Source organism: Sciurus vulgaris, assembly GCF_902686455.1.
Source record: "Sciurus vulgaris genome assembly, chromosome: Y".
In the NCBI taxonomy this organism is placed as follows: Eukaryota; Metazoa; Chordata; class Mammalia; order Rodentia; family Sciuridae; genus Sciurus; species Sciurus vulgaris.
Genome location: NC_136481.1, coordinates 2,612,688 through 2,630,025, shown reverse-complemented (window position 1 = coordinate 2,630,025; position 17,338 = coordinate 2,612,688).

Below are 17,338 nucleotides of genomic sequence, written 5' to 3'. Positions count from 1 at the left end.
AGTACTGTGGGGTCTTTCACCAGGATGTGGGGACCTTTCACCAGGACTGTTGTGTACCTTCAATAGGACTGTGGGGTCATATTCACCAGGACTGTGGGGTCCTTTTCAACAGGAATTTGGGGTACTTTTCACCAGGTGAGATCGGTCATTTTCACCAATACTCTGAGGTCCTTTTCAACAGGACTATGGGTCCTATTCACCAGATCTGTGGGATTCTTTTATCCATGACTCTGGTGTCCTTTTCACCAGGACTGTGGGGTCATTTTCACCAGGTATTTGGCGTTCTTTTCACCAGGAATGTGGGTCCTTTTCACCAGAACTGAGGAGTTTTCTTTACTAGGACTGTGGGGTGCTTTTCAACAGGACTCTGTGGTCCTACTCAACAGACATTGGGGACCTATTCACCAGGACTGTGGGTACTTTCCCCAATACTGTGGGTTCTTATTCACCAGGACTATGAGGTCCATTCCACCAGTATTTTGGCGTCCATTTCATCAGGTCTGTGGGGTCCTTTTCACCAGGACTGCAGTCCATTCACCAGGACTGCGGGGTCCTTTTACCAGGACTGTGGGGTCTCTTCACCAGAACTGTAGGGTCCTATTCACCAGGTCCTGGGGACATTTTCACCATACACTGGGGTACGTTTCACAAGGTCATTAGGTCCTTTTCACCAGGACATTGGAGTCCTATTCACCAAAACTGTGGTTCCCGTCCTCAGGACTGTGGGTTTCTTTGCACCACAACTGTGGGGTCCTATTTACCAGGACTATGTGGTCCTTTTCAGAAGGTGTGGTCCTTTTCAGACTGTGTGGTCCTTTCACCAGGACTGTGGGGTCCTATTAAACAGGAGTGTGGGGTCTTTTCACCCGGACAGTGGGGTCATTTTCACAGGACTGTGGCTTTCTATTCACCAGGAATGTGGGACCTTTTAAACAGAACTGTGGGGTCTTTTTTAATAGGATTGTGGCGTGCTTCTCACCCAGACTCTTTGGTCCTATTCAACAGGACATTTTGGTCATATTCACCAGGACTGTTGGTACCTTCCCCAGGACAGTGGAGTTCTTTTCACTAGGACTGTGGTGTATTTTCACCAAGACTCTGTGGTCCTATTCACCAGAACATTGGGGTCCTATGCACCAGGACTGTGGGTCCCTTCCCCAGGACTGTGGATTTCTTTTCACCAGGACTGTGGGGTTCTATTTACCAGGACTATGTGGTTCTTTTCATTAGTACTGTGTGGTCCTTTCACCAGGACTGTGTGGTACTATTTACCAGGACTGTGGGGTCCTTTTCACCAGGTATGTGGCATCCTTTTCACCAGTAATGTGGTGTCCTTTTCACCAGGCATGTGGTGTACTTTTCACCAGAAATGTGGGGTCCTTTTTACCAGCACTCTGTGGTCTTTTTCACCAGAACTGGGGAATCATTTTCACCAGGAATGTGGTTCTTTTTCACAAGCACTATGGGGTGCTTCTCATCAGGTCTCTGAGGTTCCTTCAGAAGGACTGTGTGGTACTTTTCACGATGACTCTAGGTTTCTTTTCACCAGGACTCTGGCGTCCATTTCATCAGGACTGTGGGGTCCTTTCCACCTGGACTGTGGGGTCATTTTTACCAGGACTGTTGGGTCCCTTCACCAGTATAGTGGGTTCCTTTTCACCAGGATTGCGGAGACATTTTCACCAGGACTGTGCTGTCCTATTCCATAAGATTGTGGGGTCTTTCACCAGGACTATGTGGTCTTTTTCAAGAGGACTGTGGGGTCCTTTTCGTCAGGACTGTGGGGTCCTATTCAGCAGGACTGTGGGCTCCTATTCACCAGAACTGCGGGTTCCTTTCACCAGGTCTGTGTGGTCCTTTAACCAGGAATGTGGGGTCCTTTCACCAGGACTGTGTGGTCCTTTATCCAGGAATGTGGGGTCCCTTCACCAGAACTGTGGGGTCCAATTCACCAGAACTGTAGGGTCATTTTACCCAGGAATATGGGTTCCTTTTCACCAATACTGTGGGCTCTTTTTCACCAGGACATTGTGGTCCATTTCAGAAGGACAATGGGGTCCTTTTCACCAGAACTGTGGGGTCGTTTTCACCAGGACAGTATGTACTTCTCACCAGGAATGTGGGGTCCATTTCAACAGGACTGTGGGGTACTTTCCACAGGATTGTGTGGTGCATTCACCCGGACTGTGGGGTCCTATTCACCAGGATTGTGGGTTCCTTTTCACCAGGACAGTGTGATCACTTCAAGAAGACTGTGGGGTCTCTTTCACCCGGACTGTGGGATCCGTTTCACCAGGAATGTGGGGTCCTATTCACCAAAACTCTGGGGTCCCTTCACCAGGACTGTGGGGTCCTTTCACCAGGATTGTGGGGTTCCTTCACCAGGACTGTGGGATCCCTTCACCAGAACATTTGGGCACTATTCACCAGGATTGTGTGGTCCTTTTCACCAGTACTGTGTGGTCCCTAATCCAGGACTGGGGGTTCCTTTTCACCAGGACTGTGTGGTCACTTCAAGAACACTGCGGGGCCTCTTTCACCCGGACTGTGGGGTCTTTTTCACAAGGAATATGGGGTCAATTTCACCAGGAATGTGGGGTACTATACACCATGACTGTGGGGTACCTTCACCAGAACTGAGGGGTCCAATTAAGCAGGACTGTGGGGTCCTTTTCACTAGGACTCTGGGGTACTTTACACCAGGACTCTGGGGACCTTTTCACCAGGACACTGCTGTCCTATTCCCCAGTACTGTGGGGTCTTTCACCAGGAATATGGGGTGTTTTCACCAGGACTGTGGTGTCTCTTCACCAACTCTGGGGTCCTACTCAACAGGACTGTGTGGTCCTTTTCACCAGGACTGTGGGGTACTTTTCACCAGGTCTGTGTGGTCCTTTTCACCAGGACTGTGTGGTCCTTTTCAACAGGACTATGGGTTCTATTCACCAGATATGTGGGATCCTTTTCTCCACTACTCTTGTGTCCCATTCACCAAAACTATGGGGTCCTATTCATGAGGACTGTGGTGTCCTATTCACCAGGATTGTGGTGTCCTATTGACCAGGACTTGGGATCCACTTACCACGACTGTGGGATCCTATTCGCCAGGACTGTAAGGTACATTAACCAGAACTGTGCTATCCTGTTCACTTGGTCTCTGGGGTCCTTTTCACCAGGACTATGGGGTCCCGTCACCAGGAATGTGGGTTCCTTTTCTGCAAGACTGTGGGGTCTTTTTCACCAGGATTTTGTGGACCTATTCACCAGGGCTATGGGCTCATTTTAACCAGGAGTGTGGTGTCCTTTTCAACAGTACGGTGGGGTCCTTTTCAACAGGACTGTGGGCTCTTTTTCACCAGGAATTTGAGTCCTTTTCACCAGAACTGTGGGGTCTTTTTCACCAGGACAGTGGGGTGCTTTTCAACAGGTCTCTGTGGTCCTATTCACCAGGATATTAGGGTCCTTTCACCAGGACTGTGCGGTCCTTTTCTCTTGGACTGTGGTGTCTTCAACAAAATTGTGGGGTCCTTTTCACCAGGACTGTGTGATTCCTAAACCAGGACTGTGGGTTCCTTTTCACGAGGAATGTAGGATCCTATTCGCCAAGACTGTGGGGCCTTTTGCACCAGTACTGTGGTGTACTATTACCAGGACTGTGGTGTAATATTCAACAGGACTGTGGGGTCCTTTTCACCAGGACTGTGGGGTCCTTTTCAGCAGGTTTCTGGGGTCCATTTCACCAGAACGGTGCTGTCCTATTCCCGAGGACTGTGGGTTCTTTGACCAGCACTGTGGGGTCATTTCACCAGGACTGTGGGGTTCAATTCACCATGACTGTGTGATCCTTTTCACCTGGACTGTGGGGTACTTTTCTCCAGGTCTGTGGGGTCCATTTAGCCAGGACTGTGGGTCCTTTTCACCAGGACTCTGGTGTCCATTCCATCAGATCTGTGGGATACTTTTCACCAGGACTGTGGTATCCCTTCACCAGGACTCTGGGGTCCATTTCACCAGATCTTAGGGGTCCTATTCACCAGGACTGGGGGTTCTTTTCACCAGGACTGTGGGGTCCTTTTCATCAGGACTGTGGTGTCCCTTTCACCAGAACTGTTCATTTTCACCAAGACTGTGGGGTCCTTTTCACCAGAACTATGGAGTCCTATTCACCAGTAATGTGGTTCATTTTCATCAGAACTGTGGGTTTTTTTTCACCAGAACTGTGCGGTGCTTTTCACCAGGACTCTGCGTCCGTTTCATCAGGTCTGTGGGGTCCTTTTCACCAGGACTGTGGTGTCCCTTCACGATCTGGAGACCTTTTCACCAGAAATTTGGGGTTCTCTTCACCAGGACTGGGGGGTACTTTTCACCCGGACCGGGGGGTTCTTTTCACCAGGACTGTCAGGTCATTTTCACCAGGAATGTGGGGTCCTTTTCAACAGAACTCTGTGGTCTTTTTCACCAGGACTGTGGGATGCTTTTCACCAGGATTCTGTGGTCCCATTCACCAGGATATTGGGGTCCTTTTCAACAGAACTCTGCGGTCTTTTTCACCAGGACTGTGGGGTGCTTTTCACCAGGATTCTGTGGTCCCATTCACCAGGATATTGGGGTCCTAGTCACCAGGACTGTGGGTCCCTTCACCAGGACTCGGGATCTTTTCACCAGGACTGTGGTGTACTGTGCACCAAGACTATGTGGTGCTATTCACAAGGACGGTTAGGTCATTTTCACCAGGACTCTGGGGTCCATTTCGTCAGGAATTTGGGGACCATTTTACCAAGACTGTGGGTTCCTATCACCAGGACTGTGGGTTCATATTCACCAGGACTGTGGGTCCCTTCCAAAGGACTTGGCATCTTTTCACCAGGATTGTGGTGTGCTGTTCACCAAGACTATGTTGTGCTTTCCACCAGGACTGTGGGGTCTTTTTTCACCAGTACTATGGGGTCCTTTTCACCAGGAATATTGTGTCCTTTTTACCAGGACTCTGGGGTGCTTCTCACCAGGTCTCTGGGGTTCCTCCACAAGGACTGTGAGGTCGTTCTCACGAGGACTGTGGGTTCCTCTTCAGCAGAAATCTAGCTTCCTTTTCATCAGGGCCGTGGGGCCCTTTTCACCGGGAATGTGGAGTCTCGTCACCAGAACTATGTGGTATTTTTCAAAAGAACATTGGGGTCCTCTTCACCAGGACTGTGGGGTTCTTTTCAACTGGACTGTGGGGTCCTATTCACCAGGACTGTGGTGTCCTTTTCTCCACGACTTTGGGATCCTTTGCACCAGGATTGTGGGGTCATTTTATTCAGGACTGTGTGTTTCTTTTTACCGGTACTGTGCGGTTTTTTTCTTGGGATTGTGGGGTCTTTTTCACCGGGACTGTGGGGTCGTTTTCACCTGGATTCTAGGGCCCTTTTCCCCAAGACTGTGGGGTCCCTTCACCAGTACATTGGGTTCCTTTTCACCAGGACTCTGGGGTCTTTTTTTTACCAGGAATGTGAATTCCTTTTCACCAGGACAGTGGTGTCATTTCACAAGGACGGTGAGGTCATTTTCAACAGGACTCTGGGGTCCATTTCGTCAGGAATTTGGGGACCATTTTGCCAAGACTGTGGGTTCCTATCACCAGGACTGTGGGGTCGCTTCACCAGAACTCTGGGGTCCAATTCACCAGGACTGTTGGATCCTTTTCAACAGGACTGTGGTGTCCTTTTCACGAGACTGAGCGGTCCTGTTCCCCAGGACTGTGGGGTCCTTTCACCAGGGCTGTGGGATCTTTTTAACGAGGAATGTGGGATCCTATTAACCAGGACTGTGAGGTCCTTTTCAACAAGATTATGGGTTCTATTCACCAGAGCTTTAGGGTTCATTTCAGCAGGACTGTGGGGACCCTTTCACTGGGACTTTGGGATCCTATCCCCAGGACTGTGGGGTATATTCACCATGACGTTCTGGTACCTTCACCAGGACAGTGGGTCCCTTTTCACCAGGACTGTGTTTCATATTCACCAGGACTGAGGGTGCTTATTCACCAGAACTTTGGGGTCCTTTTCACCAAGACTATGGGGTCATTTTAACCAGGACTGTGAGGTCCTTTTCACCATAGCTGTGGGGTGTTTTTAACCAGTAGTGTGGGGGTCTTTCACCAGTACTGTGGGGTCCTTTTCAACAGGAATATGGCGTCCAATTCACCAGGAATGTGTATCCTTTTCAACAGAAGTGTGGGTTTTTTTTCACCAGAACTGTGGGGTTGTTTTCACAAACTCTGTGGTCGTATTCAACAGGACATTGGGTCCTATTCACCAAGATTCTGGATCCCTTCCCCAGGACTGTTGCATCCTTTTCACCAGGACTGTGGGGTCCTATTCTCCAGGACAATGTGGTCCTTTTCACTAGCACTGTGGGATCCTTCTCACAAGGAATATGGTGTCCTTTTATCCAGGAAATTGGGGTCATTTTCACCAGAACACTGGGTTCCTTTTTACCAGGACTGTGGGGTCTTTTTCTCCTATAGTGTGGGGTGCTTTTCACAGGAATGTGGTGTCCTTTTCACCACGACTGTGGGGTGCTTCTCACCAGGACTCTGGGTTTCATTCACAAAGACTCTGGAGTCCTTTTCATGAGGACTGTGTTTTCCTCTTCTCCAGATCTCGGGCTTACTTTTCATCAGGTCTGTGTGGTTCTTTTTCACCAGGACTCTGGCGTCCATTTCATCATGTCTGTCGGGTCCTTTTCACCAGGACTGTGGTGTCCCTTCACCAGCTTTCTGGGGTCCTTATCACCAGAACTTTGGGGTCACATTCAACAGAATTGGGGGGGTACATTTCACCAGGATTGTGGGGTCCTTTTAACCAGGACTGTGGTGTCCCTTTCACCAGGACAATCAGTTCATTATCATCAAGGCTGTGGTGTCCTTTTCACCAGGACGATCGAGTCCTATTCACCAGGAACGTGGGTCCTTTTCATCAGAAATGTTGGATCATTTTCACCAGAACTGTGGGATGATTTTCACCAGGACTCTGGCATCCGTTTCATCAGGTCTGTGGGTTCTTTTTCACCAGGACTGTGGTGTCCCTTCACGACTCTGGAGATATTTTTATCAGAAATATGGGGTCCTCTTCACCAGGAATGGAGGGTACTTTTCACCCGGACTGTGGGATCCTTTTCACCAGGACTGTCGGGTCATTTTCACCAGGACTGTGGGGTCCTTTTCACCAGGACTGTGGAGTCCTATTCACCAGGAATGTGGGTCCTATTCACCAGAACTATGTGGTCTTTTTCACCAGGACTGTGGGGTGCTTTTCACCAGGATTCTGTGGTCCCATTCACCAGGACATTGGAGTCCTATCACCAGGCCTGTGGTTCCCTTCCCCAGGACTCTGGGGTCCTTCTCACCAGGACTGTGAGGTCCTATTCACGAAGACATTGTGTTCATATTCACCAGGACTGTGGGGTCTTTTTCACCAGTACTATGGGGTCCTTTTCACCAGCAATGTTATGTCCCTTTAACCAGGACTGTGGGTGCTTCTCATCAGGACTCTGGGGTTCCTTCACAAGGACTGTGAGGTCGTTTTCACGAGGAATGTGGGTTCCTCTTCTCCAGGAATGTGGCGTCTTTTCATCAGGGCTGTGGGGTTCTTTTCACCAGGAATGTGGAGTCCTGTCACCAGAAGAGTGTGGTATTTTTCACCAGAACATTGGGGCCTATTCAACTGGACTGTGGGGTTCTTTACAACTGGACTTTGGGGTCCTTTTCTCCAAGACTGAGGGATCCTTTGCACCAGGATTGTGGGGTCCTTTTATCCAGGACTGTGTGGTCCATTTTTCCGGTAATGTGCGGATTTTTCCTGGGGACTGTGGGGCCTTTATCACCTGGACTGTGAAGTCCTTTTCATTTGGACTCTAAGGTCCTTTTCCCATGGATTCTAGGGTCGTTTTCCCCAGGACTGTGGGGTCCCTTCACGAGTACAGTGGGTTCCTTTTCACCAGGATTCTGGGGCCTTTATCACCAGGAATGTGGATTCCTTTTCACCAGCAAAAGGTGAAAAAAAAAAAAAAAAGTGGTGTCATTTCACAAGGACATTGAGGACATTTTCACCAGAAATGTGGGGTCCGTTTTCATAGTAATTTGGGGTCCATTACACCAAAATTGTGGGCTCCTTTCACCAGGTCTCTGGATTCCTATCACCAGTACTCTGGGGTCTCTTCACCAGAACTGTGGGGTCCTATTCACCAGGACTGTGGGGTCTTTTCACCAGGACTGTGGGGTCCTTTACAACATGACTATGGGTCCTATTCACCGGACCTTAGGGTCCTTTTCAGCAGGACTTTGGGGACTCTTTCACTGGGACTCTGGGGTCCTATCTCCAGCACTGTGGGGACCCTTTCACCGGGACTCTGGTCCTATCCCCTGGATGGTGGGGTATATTCACCAGGACGTTGTGTAACTTCAACAGGACTATGGGTCCCTTTTCACCAGGAATGTGGGTCCTTTTCACCATAACTGTGGGATTTTTTTCACCAGAACTGTGGGGTGGTTTTCACAAGGACTCTCTGGTCCTATTCACCAGGACATTGGGTCCTATTCACGAGGACTCTGGGACCCTTCCTCAGGAGTGTGGGGTCGTATTCACCACGACTGTGGGGTCCTATTCACCAGGACTATGTGTTCTTTTTCACCAGTACTGTGCAGTCCTTTTCACAAGGAATGTGGTGTCATTTTAACCAGGAAATTTGTGTCCTTTTCACCATTACACTGGGTTCTTTTTACCCGGACTGTGGGGTCTTTTTCTCCAGTAGTGTGGGTTACTTTTCACCAGGAATGTGGTGACCTTTTCACCAGGACTGTGGGGTGCTTCTCTCCAGGACTCTGGGTTTCCTTCACAAGGACTGTGGTGTCCTTTTCACGAGGACTTTGTTTTCCTCTTCTGCAGGACTCTGGCTTCCTTTTCATCCAGTCTGTGTGGTCCTTTTCACCAGGACTGTGGGTTCCTTTTCACCAGGATGCTGGCGTCCATTTCATCAGGTCTGTGGGGTCCTTTTCACCAGGACTGTGGTGTCCCTTTCACCAGGACAATTGGTTCATTTTCACCAAGACTGTGGTGTCCTTTTCACCAGGACTATGGAGTCTTATTCACCAGGAATGTGGGTCCTTGTCACCAAAAATATGGGGTCTTTTTCACCAGAACTGTGGGGTGCTTTTCACCAGGACTCTGGCGTCTGTTTCATCAGGTCTTTGGAGTCCTTTTCACCCAGACGGGGGTGTCCCTTCACAACTCTGAAGATCTTTACACCAGAAATATGGGGTCCTCTACACAAGGACTAGGGGTATTTTTCACCCGGACTGTGGGATCCGTTTCACCAGGACTGTTGGGTCATTTTCCCCAGGACTGTGGGGTCCTTTTAACCAGGACTGTGGGGTTCTATTCACCAGGAATGTGGGTCCTATTCACCAGAAGTATGCGGTCTTTTTCACCAGGACATTGGGTGCTTTACACCAGGATTCTGTGATCCCATTCACCAGGACATTGGGGTCCTAGACACCAGTACTGTGGATCCCTTCCCCAGGACTGTGGGGTCCTTTTCACCAGGACTGTGAAGACCTATTCACGAAGACATGGGGTTCATATTCACCAGGACTGTGGGTCCCTTTCCCAAGACTGGGCATCTTTTCACCAGTAATCTGGTGTACTATTCAACAGGTAGATGTGGTCCTTTTCACCAGGACTGTGGGGTCTTTTTCACCAGTACTATGGGGTCCTTTTCACCAGGAATATTGTGTCCCTTTCACTACGACTGTGGGTTCTTCTCAACAGGAATCTGGGGTTCCTTCACAAGGACTGTGAGGTCGTTTTCACGAGGAATGTGGGTTCCTCTTCTCCAGGACTCTGGCTTCATTCTCATCAGGGCTGTGTGGTCCTTTTCGCCAGGAATGTGGTGTCCTGTCACCAGAACTGTGTGGTAGTTTTCACCAGAACTTTGGGTACTATTCACCAGTACTCTGAGGTTCTTTTCACCAGGACTGTGGGGTGCTTCTCACAGGGACTTTGGTGTCCTTTTCTCCAAGACTGTGGGATCCTTTGCACCAGGTCTGTGGGGTCCTTTTATCCAGGATTGTGTCTTCCTTTTTACTGGTCTTGTGCAATTTTTTCCTTGGGACTGTGGGGTCTTTTTCACCGGGACTGTGGGGTCCTTTTACCTGGAATCTAGGGTCTTTTTCCCCAGGACAGTGGGGTCCCTTCACCAGTACAGTGGGTACCTTTCACCAGTATTCTGGGGTATTTTTCACCAGGAATGTGGATTCCTTTTCACCAGACAGTGGTGTCATTTCACAAGGACATTGAGGACATTTTCACCAGAACTGTGGGGTCCGTATTGTCAGAAATTTGGGGGCCATTTCACCAAGATGGTGGGTTCCTTTAACCAGGTCTGTGGTTCCAATCACCAGGACTGTGTGGTCTCTTCACCAGAACTGTGGGGTCCTTTTTAAGAGGACTGTGGTGTCGTTTTCACCACGAATGTGGATTCCTATTCAGCAGGACAGTGGGATTCTTTTCATCAGGATTCTGGGGTCATTTTCACGAGGAATATGGGTCCTTCACACCAAGTCGTTGGGTTCTTTTTCACCAGAACTGTGGGGTGTTTTCACCAGGACTCTGTGATCCTATTAACTAGGATATTGGGTCCTATTCACCTGAACTATGAATCCCTTCCCCAAGACTGTGGGGTCCTTTTCACCAGGATTGTGGGGTCCTATTCAACAGGACTGTGTGGTCTTTTTCACCAGGACAGTGGCATCCTCTTCACCAGTACTGTGGCGATGTTTTCACTAGGAATGTGGTGTCCTTTTAACCAGGAATGGGGTGTCCTTTTAACTAGGACTCTGGGTTCTTTTTACCAGGACTGTGGTGTCTTTTTCACCAGGACTGTGGTGTCCTTTTAACCATGACTGCGGGGTCCTACTCCCCAGGACCGTGGGTTACTTTCAGGAGGATTGTGGTGTCTTTTTCACCAGGAGAGTGAGTTCCTATTCACCAGGACTTTTTGGTCTTTTTCAACAGGACTATATATCCTATTCACCAGACCTTTGGGTCATTTTCCCCATGACTGTGGGGACCATTTCACCGGGACTCTGGTCCTATCCCCAGGACGGTGGGGTATATTCAGGACGTTGCGTTCCATTCACCAGGACTGTGGGTCCCTTTTCACCAGGATTGTTGTTCGTATTCACCAGGACTGTGGGTTCTTATTCATCAGGACTTTGGGGTCCCTTTCACCAGGATTCTGGGGTCATTTTCACCAGGACTCTGAGGTCCTTTTCACCAGGGCTGTGGGGTGTTTTTAACCAGGATTGTGGCGTCTTTCACCAGTACTGTGGGGTCTTTTTCAACAGAACTCTGGCATCCTTTTCACCAGGAATGTGGGTCCTTTTCACCAGAACTGTAGGATTTTTTTCACCAGAACTCTGGGGTGGTTTTCACAAGGACTTTCTGGTCCTATTCACCAGGACATTAAGTCCTATTCACGAGGACTCTGGGTCTCTTCCCCAGAATTGTGGGGTCGTTTTCACCACGACTGTGGGGTCCTATTTACCAGAACTATGTGGTTCTTTTCACCAGTACATTGCGGTCCTTTTCACAATGAATGTGGTGTAATTTTAACCAGGAAATTTGAGTCCTTTTCACCATTACACGGTTTTTTTTTTTTTTTTTAACCAGGAAAGTGGGATCTTTTTCTCCAGTAGCGTGGGGTTGTTTTCACCAGGAATGTGGTGTGTTTTTCACCAAGACTGTGGGGTCCTTCTCACCAGGACGCTGGGTTTCCTTCACAAGGACTGTGGTGTCCTCTGACGAGGACTGTGTGTTCCTCTTCACCAGGAACCTAGCTTCCTTTTCATCAGGTCTGTGTGATCCTTTTCACCAGGACTGTGGGTTCCTTTTCACCAGGATGTTGTCGTCAATTCCATCAGTTCTGTGGGGTCCTTTTCACCAGGACTGTGGTGTCCCTTCATGACTCTGGAGACATATTAACAAGAAACTTGGGGTCCTCTTTACCAGGACTGGGGGATATTTTTCCCCAGGACTGTGGGGTCCTTTTCACCAGGACTGTGGTGTCACTTTCACCAGGACTGTCAGTTCATTTTAACCAAGACTGTGGAGTCCATCTCACCAGGACTACGGAATCCTATTCACCAGGAATGTGGGTATTTTTCACCAGAACTATGGGGTCTTTTTCACCAGAACTGTGGGGTGCTTTTCACCAGAACTCTGTTGTGCGATTCATAAGGTCTGTGGGTTCCTTTTCACCAGGACGGTGGTGTCCCTTCACGACTCTGGAGACATTTTCACCAGAAATTTGGGGTCCTCTTCACCAGTACTGGGGGGTACTTTTCACCCGGACTGTGGGGTCCTTTCCACCAGGACTGTCAGGTCATTTTCACCAGGACTGCGGGGTCCTATTCACCAGCAATGTGGGTCATTTTCACCAGAACTGTGCGGTCTTTTTCAACAGGACTGTGGGGTCATTTTCACCAGGACGCTGGCGTCCATTGCATCTGGTCTGTGGGGTCCTTTTCCCTAGGACTGTGGTGTCCCTTCACAACTCTGGAGACATTTTCACAAGAAACTTGGGGTCCTCTTCACCAGGACTAGGGGGTACTTTTCCCAGGGCTGTGGGGTCCTTTTCACCAGGACTATGGTGTCCCTTTCACCAGGAATGTCGGTTCATTCTACCCAAGATTGTGGGGTCCTTTTCACCAGGACTATGGAGTACTATTCACCAGGAATGTGGATCTTTTTCACGAGAACTGTGGGGTCTTTTTCACCAGAACTGTGGGGTGCTTTTCACAAGGACTATGGCGTCGGTTTCATCAGGTCTGTGGGGTCCTTTTCACCAGGACTGTGGTGTCCCTTCACAACTCTGGAGACATTTTCACAAGATCCATGGGGTCCTCTTCACCAAGACTGGGTGGTACTTTCACCAGGACTGTGGGGTCCTTTTCCCCAGGACTGTGGGGTCCCTTTACCAGTACAGTGGGCTCCTTTCCACCAGGACTCTGAGGTCTTTTTCCAGGAATGTGGATTCCTTTTCACCAGGACAGTGGTGTCATTTCACAAGGACATTGAGTACATTTTCAGCAGAACTGTGGGGTCCGTTTTGTCAGAAATTTGTAGTTCATTTCACCAAGATTGTGGGTTCCTTTAACCAGGTCTGTGGTTCCTATCACCAGGACTGTGGGGTCTCTTCACCAGAACTGTGGGGTCCTATTCACCAGGACTGTGGGGTCCTATTCACCAGGACTATGGTGTCCTTTTCACCAGACTCTGCGGTCCTATACCCCAGGACTGTGGGGTCCTTTCACCAGGAATGTGGAGTCCTTTACAACATGACTATGGGTCCTATTCACCAGACCTTTAGGGTGCTTTTCAGCAGGACTTTGGGGACTCTTTCATTGGGACTCAGGTGTCCTATCCCCAGCACTGTGGGGTATATTCACCAGGACATTGGGGTCCCTTCACCAGGACTGTGGGTTCCTTTTTATGAGGACTGTGGTTTCGTATTCACCACGAATGTGGATTCCTATTCACCAGGACTGTTGGGTCCTTTTCCCCAGGACTCTGGGGTCATTTTCACGAGGAATGTGGGTCCTTTTCACCTGGTCTTTGGGTTCTTTTTCACCAGAATGTTTGGTGCTTTTCACCAGGACTCTGGTCCTATTCACCAGGAAATTGTGTCCTATTCACCTGGACTATGGGTCCCTTCCCCAAGACTTTGGGGTCCTTTTCACCAGGATTGTGGGGTCCTTTTCAACAGGACTGTGTGGTCCTTTTCACCAGGACTGTGGCGTCCTTTTCACCAGTACTGTGGCGACCTTTTCACAAGGAATGTGGTGTCCTTTTAACCAGGAATGTGGGGTCCTATTCACTAGGACTCTGGGTTCTTTTTACCAGGACTGTGGTGTCTTTTTCACCAGGACTGTGGTGTCCTTTTAACCACGACTGGGGGGTCCTACTCCCCAGGTCTGTGGGTTAATTTCAGGAAGACTGTGGGGTCTTTTTCACCAGGTGTGTGTGTTCCTATTCATCAGGACTGTTTGGTCTTTTTCAACAAGAATATGGATCCTATTGACCAGATCTTTGGGTCCTTTTCCCCATGACTGTGGGGACCCTTTCACCAGGACTCTGGTCCGATCCCCAGGACGGTGGGGTATATTCACCAGGACGTTGTGTTCCGTTCACCAGGACTGTGGGTCCCTTTTCACCATATTCACCAGGATTGTGGGGTTCTTTCACCAGTACTGTGGGGTCCTTTTCAACAGAACTCTGGCCTCATTTTCACCACGAATGTGGGTCCTTTTCACCAGAACTGTAGGATTTTTTTCACCAGAACTCTGGGGTGATTTTCACAAGGATTCTCTGGTCCTATTCACCAGGACATTGAGTCCGATTCACGAGGACTCTGAGTCCCGTCCCCAGGATTTTGAGATTGTTTTCACCATGTCTGTGGGGTCCCTTCACCAGTACAGTGGGTTCCTTTTCGCCAGGAATCTGGGATCTTTTTCACCAGGAATGTGGATTCCTTTTCACCATTACAGGGGTGTCATTTCACAAGGACCTTGAGGACATTTTCAGCAGAACTGTGGGGTCCGTTTTGTCAGAAATTTTTGGTCCATTTCACCAAGATTGTGGGTTCCTTTAACCAGGTCTGTAGTTCCTATCACCAGGACTGTGGGGTCTCTTCACCAGAATTGTGGGGTTCTATCACCAGGACTATGGTGTCCTTTTCACCAGACTGAGCGGTCCTATTCCCCAGGACTGTGGGGTATTTTCTCCAGGACTTTGGGGTCCTTTACAACATGACTATGGGTCCTATTCACCAGACCTTTAGGGTCCTTTTCAGCAGAACTTTGGGGACTCTTTCACTGTGACTCTGGTGTCCTATCCCCAGCACTGTGGGTTAAAATCACCCGGACGTTGGGGTCCTCTCACCAGGACTGTGGGTTCCTTCTTATGAGGACTGTGGTTTCGTATTCACCACGAGTGTGGATTTCTATTCACCAGCACTGTGGGGTCCTTTTCACCAGGACTCTGGGGTCATTTTCATGAGGAATGTGGGTCCTTTCACCAGGTCTTTGGGTTCTTTTTCACAAAAACTGTTTGGTGCTTTTCACCAGGACTCTGTGGTCCAATTCACCAGAAAAATTGGGTCCTATTCACCTGGACTATGAGTCCCTTCCCCAAGACTGTGGGGTCATTTTCACTAGGATTGTGTTGTCCTATTCACCAGGACTGTGTGGTCCTTTTCACCAGGAATGTGACGTCTTTTTCACCAGTACCGTGGCGACATTTTCACAAAGAATGTGGTGTCCTTTTAACCAGGAATGTGGGGCCCTTTTCACTAGGACTCTGGGTTCTTTTTATCAGGACTGTGGTGTCCTTTTCACCAGGACTGTGGTGTCCTTTTCACCAGGACTGCGCGGTCCTACTCCCCAGGACTGTGGGTTACTTTTAGGAGGACTGTGGTTTCTTTTTCACCAGGACTGTGGATTCCTATTCACCAGGACAGTTTGGCCTTTTTCAACAGGACTATGGATCCTATTCACCAGACCTTTGGGTCCTTTTCCCCATGACTGTGGAGAACCTTTCACCGGGTCTCTGGTCCTATACCCTTGAATGGTGGGGTATATTCACCAGGATGTTGTGTTCCATTCACCAGGACTGTGGGTCCCTTTTCACCAGGATTGTTATTCGTATTCACCAGCACTGTGGGTTCTTATTCATCAGGACTATGGTGTCCTATTCACCAGGACTGTGGGAATCTTTTCAACTAGACTGTGGGGTCCATTCACCAGGTCATTAGGGTCCTAGTCACCAGGACTGTGGGTCCCTTCCCAGGAAAGTTGGGTCCTTCTAACCGGGACTGTGGTGTCCTTTTCTCCAAGACTGTGGGATCCTTTGCACCAGGACACTGGGTCCTTTTATCCAGGACTGTGTGGTCCTTTTTACCGGTACTGTGCGGTTTTTTTCTTGAGACTCTGGGGACATTTACAACAGGACTGTGGCGTCCTTTTCACCTGGAATCTAGGGTCCTTTTCCCCAGCACTGAGGGGTCTCTTCATCAGTAATGTGGGTTCCTTTTCACCAGGACTCTGGGGTCTTTTTCAACAGGAATGTGGATTCCTTTTCACCAGGACAGTGGTGTCATTTCACCAGGACTGTGAGTTCATTTTCAGCAGGACTGTGGGGTCATTTTCACCAGGATGCTGGCGTCAATTCCATCAGTTCTGTGGGGTCCTTTTAATCAGGACTGTGGTGTCCCTTCACGACTCTGGAGACATTTTCACAGAAATCTTTTGGTCCACTTCACCAGGACTGGAGGGTAATTTTCACCAGGACTGTGGGGTCCTTTCACCAGGACTGTGGGGTCCTTTACAACAGGACTATGGGTAATATTCACCAGACCTTTAGGGTCCTTTCAGCAGGACTTTGGGGACTCTTTCACAGGGACTCTGCGGTCCTATCCCCAGCACTGTGGGTTACATTCACCAGGACGTTGGGGTCCCTTCACCATGACTGTGGGTTCCTTTTTATGAGGACTGTGGTGTCGTATTCACCATGAGTGTGGATTCCTATTCACCAGGACTGTGGGGTCCCTTTCACCAGGACTCTCGGGTCATTTTCACGAGGAATGTGAGTCCTTTTCATCAGGTCTTGGGTTCTTTTTCACAAGAACTGTTTGGTGCTTTTCACCAGGACTCTGTGGTCCTATTCATCAGAAAATTGGGTCCTATTCACCTGGACTATGAGTCCCTTCTCCAAGACTGTGGGGTCCTTTTCACGAGGATTATGGTGTCCTATTCACGAGGACTGTGTGGTCCTTTTCACCAGGTCTGTGGCGTCCTTTTCACCAGTACTGTGGCGACATTTTCACTAGGAATGTGGTGTTCTTTTAACCAGAAATGTGGGGTCCTTTTCACTAGGACTCTGGGTTCCGTTTACCAGGACTGTGTTGTCCTTTTCACCAGGACTGTGGTGTCCGTTTCACCAGGACTGCGGGGTCCTACTCCCCAGGAATGTGGGTTACTTTGAGGAGGACTGTGGGGTCTTTTTCACCAGGACTGTGGATTCCTATTCAACAAAAAAGTCTGGTCTTTTTCAACAGGACTATGGATCCTATTCACCAGATCTTTGGGTCATTTTCCCCATGATTGTGGGGACCCTTTCACCGGGTCTCCAGTCCTATCCCCAGGATGGTGAGGTATATTCACCAGGAAGTTGTGTTCACTTCAACAGGACTGTGGGTCCCTTTTCACCATGATTGTTGTTTCTATTCACCAGGACTGTGG